Source organism: Falco naumanni, chromosome Z, assembly GCF_017639655.2.
Source record: "Falco naumanni isolate bFalNau1 chromosome Z, bFalNau1.pat, whole genome shotgun sequence".
Classification (NCBI taxonomy): domain Eukaryota; kingdom Metazoa; phylum Chordata; class Aves; order Falconiformes; family Falconidae; genus Falco; species Falco naumanni.
The window spans coordinates 124,777-130,142 of NC_054080.1; the positions used below are offsets into that span (position 1 = coordinate 124,777).

General features: G+C 44.5%; 1 long non-coding RNA gene across 1 annotated transcript; it reads left to right on the plus strand.

Annotated features, from left to right (window-relative positions):
* Positions 1-1,133: 1,133 nt before the first annotated feature.
* LOC121081547 lies at positions 1,134-4,098 on the plus strand. The gene is made up of 3 exons (XR_005825724.1): positions 1,134-1,668; positions 2,460-2,575; positions 3,711-4,098. It is a non-coding gene; the product is annotated as an uncharacterized LOC121081547 (long non-coding RNA).
* The last annotated feature ends 1,268 nt before the right edge of the window (positions 4,099-5,366 follow it).

Here is a 5,366-nt window from a genome sequence, read left to right on the forward strand (position 1 = left end):
CCCTAGAAAATTTTCCACCTCCTTCGAGTAAATACAACCGATGTCCCTAACTGTCTCAGTTTCCTATTCCACCATAGGTTGCTGTATTTCAAAGACAAAGTTAACCGACGGCTGGTTACTAACTGAGAGCTCAAACCAATTTCTGGAGCAGTCAGGTAGAGAGTTGCCATTTAGTCTGGACCCACTGAAGCGCCAATATAAATATAAACAAAATAAGGTCTATCAAACTTTAGATTCTCTAGCAAAACAACAGAAAGGATATGAAGAACTACGTCTTGTCTACTGTCTGTTTCCCATATGTGTGGTGATCGGCTCCCTGGAAAACAATGAGGCTGGGCTGGTCCTGGCTGTGCCCATGAACTTGCCAGCTGAGTGCTAGGTGGTAGCAAGGAGAGCACCAGAGAAAAGCACAGACCCATTGACCCAGCACCACCGTTCTCATGTTCTTCATGCCTTTGAGGCCTGTTAGCCATTGTACGTGTATTTATTCTAACATGGGACATCAGTCAACTGTCACAACACTGGTGGATTACCAGCACTTCCGTCATATGCTTCACATATAGTGTTACAGGAGAAATTTACACAGACGTGGGTACCACTAGGTTTGCTTTAATCACCACTCAGAGCTGGGCCACCACCCCAGAGAGTGGCAGAGAGCAAAGGGATACAGCACAGCTTATACACACTTATCAAATCATTAGTCAATGCCCGAGGTTTTAGAAGTTTCCTTTGGCCTTGTCCGTTCTGCAAATCCATCACCTGACCCTGTCCCTGTCGATTCATCTATTTGCTTCCAGTCTCTGCCTCGGTTCCAAGCTCCTCCTCGGATCGTGATCTTTCTGCCTGCTTTAACTCACACACTCCTTCAAGCACACTTAGTCTTTGAACAAGCAATTCCTATTCACATATACTGATTTTTTTTCTCAAAACATCTGCATGTCTGCGAGCACCTGTGTGCACAAGTTGATCATCTGTTGTTTCTCTGCTCTCCCACTGATTAACTGGACTGGGTGTTAAACCAGCCTTGGATTAGGGCTGCAGTAGGGACAGGGCCTTCTGCCACTTTAGCTGCTTTAGCACTTCAAATTTCTGAATTCAACACACATTTTCTTTAACAAGCAATACCAGAACAATGGAGAACAATTAACAACGGTTTGGTCACTGCTGTGACAAAATAATGACAATTATTATTTCTGGTGTAGGTTGCTGTATGTCATATTTATGAAACTAGGATTTGCCGGAAGAAAAATGTTCTATTTCACACCCACAGATGAGCTCCCTGAGATAGGCATCCATGTTTTAACAAGCCTTTACATCAAAGGCTGTAAAGGAGTGTCAGTCTGCACTACCAGCTGGGAATCTTGTGTTGTTCCAGGCACATCTTTTTGTCCCATTCAATACCTTGTCTGTGTGATTTGCCTTTTGTCTGTCCTGTGCTTTCCTGCTAAAGACTTTATAGGCTTCAGTCTTCTGATACTGCTCCAGCTCCTGCATCTAATGCTCCTTATCTCTATCTGCTCCATCAAGGTATTGCTGAAACAAAGAAGTCCAAGAGTACCAGGGAGTTGCCTCCCCTTCAGGAGGAAAGGAAGAAAAACAACTTGCCAGATGAAGTGCTGGTCCATTTCACCTATGCAAACAGGAAAGGAGTGAAGAAACAATGAGAATGTATGTGAGATGCAAAGACACAGGATTTCTGCATAATATTACTGTATTCTGGTGTGTGTCGTGTCCGTGTCTCCCCACCACCACCACCCCGGGGTTTTTTTAAATTCAAATCACTGTTCTGTTAACCCTTTTTTTTTAGAGCAAGCTTTAACATTCAGACCTGTAACAGTGGGGTTCCAATACGCCCTTGGTTTTTTGCCCCACAGACAAAAATGCACTACCATTCTACAAGCACACACTTTTCCCATCTGAGAGGCAAACAAAACATCATGGCTATTGGAAAAGAGTAGCATAAAGATAAAAGAGCCTAGGTTATATCAATTTAAGTTATCTACGTTTAGGTTAAAAGAAAACTTCAGGCTAGGAAGAAAAAATATATTTCACACATGCATAATAGAATGAGCTGAAGTGGAGAATTCTTTAGGGGGACCGATGAACTGAAAACCATTTAAGGAGTGGTCACAACCCTGTCTAAAGGGATCACTTCCAGAAAAAAAAAAAAAAAAATATTTGTTGAGCAAGTTTTTTGCCCAATGAGTTTAAAATTCAACGGAAATAAGGATTCAATCAGAGTGAACATTAGTCACTGGGTATGCCTTTTATTTTCATTACATCATCGCAACAATACATGCAACAGTTATACATTTCATGCATTTGCAAACCTGTTTTGATGCTGCTGAGGACCCAGTTAACATTCTAGATTGGGGTGCAAATTTAGTGGTGCTGGGTTTGCATTTCTTTTGGACACTGTATTCTTCCCAAAGACATTAATTCTTCTCTTCTGTCTCCAGCAATGTGCTGCTGAAAGAGTACAGTAACCGACTCAAAAACAGCAGAAGCTTTTCCTCAGCTTGTGTCTTGGATGGATTGTTTTGAATCAGTAAGAAGGAGTTCTACTGTACTACCTGTAAGTAGATGTCCTAGGTTTCCTAGCACAGATCCATACAGTTCTAGAAATATTTATGTTTTTATATATATATATTTCTTACAAAACTTAAACAAGAAGAATGATTTTTAGGGGTTTTGCTCTATGACTATAGTAATGGTCTTTTTCTAGGGGAGACTCACCATTTGGTCAGCTCAACCAGTCCTTATTTCAGTCAATTCCAGTCAGCTCAGTGGTCCTTATGCTCACCACCCACAACAAGAAGTAGCAGGACTACAAGGCTGGAAGAGGGGAAGCGCCAGACTTTCCCTTCAGCTGTTGTATCGGACAGCTACTTTGCTAGTTGCTGCAGCTCAGACACTTTTCCCACTTGGACTGTGGGACACTAACCCACACACGGTAGTATACTATGACTCCACCACTCGCTTCAGGAGAACGACTTCATATTCGTTAGCTAACCAAAACCAAGCTTACTCAGCTTCAACAAGAATGTTGGGCTGTTGTATTAGGGATGGGGGCTGCCAAGCAGCAGTGCCCTTCAGTGCCAGTCGAAAAGGGCAGGAGAAACTGAAGGGAAGGAAGTACTCAGCAGCCTTTCCCTGACCTGCTATAGGCTAGACTCACCATTTTACTCAAAAAAGGACAGATGCCCTGGGGATTTAAAAAGCAGCACACAGAATAGAGATTTGAACTCAATCTCCTTCTTCCTAGATTAAAAATAAATAAATAAATAAATTTGTCCCAGGCATGATAAGAATATGTTAAGGGCAAGGGGTAGAGGGACAGAATGTCTTACTCCCTCTCCCCTCTCTCCCAGCAGACAGAAACAGCATTCTCACTGCAGATGTGTTACCAAATCAATGGCTTTGCCTCTGACACACATCCTCAGTTACGGTTAACATGCTATGGCTATGCACCATTTTATAATATCTCTGTATAAGTTACATTCTACAAGCTTAGTGAAAAGTGACAAAAGGAACCCTTGTTTTTTCCATCACCCCACTTTTCATCCAGCCATCATAAAAACTCTTAAGCATTTTGTCCTTGAAGTATTTTCAAAAGCTTAAATGTCCTGATAAATTCATGTGATACCCTCAAGTTGCACTGTGACTTAACTCCTGCTTTGCTGTAATCTCCCCCTGGCCGTGAGGCACAGATGGTCCATTAGCAATTACAAGGTGCTCTCTGGAAGGCGTTCAAGAAGGAGACCCAACACTGCCTGGGTCTTCATTCACCTATGAGACCCTGCAGAAGGCCACAGCAGTCCCAATTAGAAGGCGTTACATGATGACTGAAAGGTGGGAAAAACCCTTTTCCTGATGTAACGTGTGTAGAAAATAGAACATGTAACTCTCCCTGTCCCACCCATCGTACGGATCTCAGCTTGCTTTCTAGGGCTGGCAATGCTTTAAAACACTGTCTAAAAGTTTATTCATGTTAACCATCTCCTCCTTCAGTAACCTGTCCTTTCAGGTCTGCTTGTCTTAAGAGTAAGACACCAGATGTTTATATACATGGATGAGTTTGTAAAATAAACAGATGTGCAAAATCCTTGCAGGAGCTCTGACATCCTGGTGAGTTCTCCTCAGCCACAGTGGAAAAATGCCTGCCCCATCCTTCCAGTGACTTTGGCCTTGGGAACTGGTGGGTCTCAGCTGTGTCAGAATTAGGTACACCCCGATGAATCACGTCAACCCTGGGATGTCTCACCAGAGCAATCCCACCTGTTCTGCCTGGATTCTGGCACTGTCTAGAGGATACAGTTCTCCTCAGGTCACACCTGGATGAGATGCTACAGCCCTACACAAGGGTGCATTATTTGAACGCTGGAGGACCTGCGCCCCTTACTTTGAGATATATTCCTAATCACAACTTTAATCAAAAGCCTCTGTTAACTTCCTCACTAAACAATATTCCCACTTAACAGTAGTCATAATCAGTCCAACAAGGAAAAGGGAGTTTAACGGTACCCACTGCTCCACAGGAGGCAGTTTATTGCCCAAGCATCCTGGTGATTTGAAACATTTGAACATTTGAAAGATGGACAGCAGGCTGCACTACACACCTGGGCTCCTCGTTCTTCTTGCCTACTTGGATTTCCTCAGTTGCCCACCCCTGAGAGCTCTCTCTCCAACTTTATCCTCTTCCTGCCTGGCTGCCCACCCCTCCCCTCTTCACAGCCGCGTTTTTGCTTTCTGTTTTCTCGTGAAGAGCCTGGCAACCTTTCCTTTCAAGAGTATTGTTAGACAGGTAAAGCCACAATGAACTTGAACCAGCTCTGCACTTAATCAAAGCTAGCTCATCTTCCCTTCTCTCCTCAGAGGAGCTCTTCAGGTGTTTGCACTCTGGAGTGACTGGAGGCACCTGCAGTGGAAATGTGGAAGCGAACAGGTGGCAAGGACTGACCTGCCCAATGGCTACCTTAGCTCTGAAAGGCAGGTCCCTTGGATGGGTTTGCTCAGTCAGCTGAGCCAGTTCTGGCTGGATCACCGCACAAAGTGCCACGGCCAACCCGCATCAGCATTACTCTGCACTTGGGCAAGGTGGATGACCTTGCTCGTCCCTGCGGCAGCAGGGCCACCTTCAGCGGTGGAGGCCTTTGTCAGCACACTGTTTATGGACCTCACATAGCTCTGCAGTTTCTGCTTCTGCCCCAGGGCTGGCAACTCCTCAGCTGATGTGTTGGCCAGATCAGCCACGTCCTCTCCAAAGAGTTCCTCGTGGTGCTCAATGAAGAACTCCACCAGCTGTGTCACCTGCACACAAGCAACCACTGCTGGTTTCCACCTAGGTGGCTGAAAAGTGGCTTGAG